Source organism: Mandrillus leucophaeus, unplaced genomic scaffold (genome assembly GCF_000951045.1).
Source record: "Mandrillus leucophaeus isolate KB7577 unplaced genomic scaffold, Mleu.le_1.0 Scaffold54, whole genome shotgun sequence".
Taxonomy (NCBI): Eukaryota; Metazoa; Chordata; class Mammalia; order Primates; family Cercopithecidae; genus Mandrillus; species Mandrillus leucophaeus.
The window spans coordinates 2,511,001-2,511,753 of record NW_012105808.1 but is presented as its reverse complement, the minus strand read 5'-3'; positions in this window follow the sequence as shown (position 1 = coordinate 2,511,753).

The following is a 753-nucleotide window of genomic DNA, read 5'->3' as shown; positions in this document are numbered from 1 at the left end:
CGCCTGTAGTCCTAGCTACTCCGGAGGCTGAGGCAGGAGAATGGTGTGAACCCGGGAGGCGGAGCTTGCAGTGAGCCGAGATTGCATCACTGCACTCCAGCCTGGGTGAGAGAGCAAGACTCTGTCTCAAAAACAAAAAACAAAAAACAAAAAAAACAAAGAAGATCGATGTCTCTGAGGGGCAGATAATAGGCTCTGAGGCAGATCTGAAAAGACGGCATACAGAGGTTTAGCAAAGGCAGCATAATTAGGAATTCTCAGTGAAGATAGCCAGCTGTTCCTAGAATTATACATGTCTGTTTTGTTTGTTTGTTTAAGACAGAGTCTCACTCTGTTGTCCAGGCTGGAGTGCAACGGCATGATCTTGGCTCACTGCAACCTCTGCCTCCTGGGTTCAAGCAATTCTCCTGCCTCTGTCTCCCGAGTAGCTGGGACTACAGGTGACTGCCCCCACGCCCGGCTAATTTTTTGTATTTTTAGTGGAGACAGGGTCTCACTGTGTTAGCCAGGATGGTCTCGATCTCATGACCTCGTGATCCACCCATCTTGGCCTCCCAAAGTGCTGGGATTGCAGGCATAAGCCCCTGCACCTGGCCCATACCTGCTTTTATTCTGGGGACAGCAATGGATAAAATTGATTCAAGGTGCCAGGCGCAGTGGCTCAAGCCTGTAATCCCAGCACTTTGGGAGGCCGAGACGGGCGGATCATGAGGTCGGGAGATGGACACTACCCTGGTTAACATGGTGAAACCC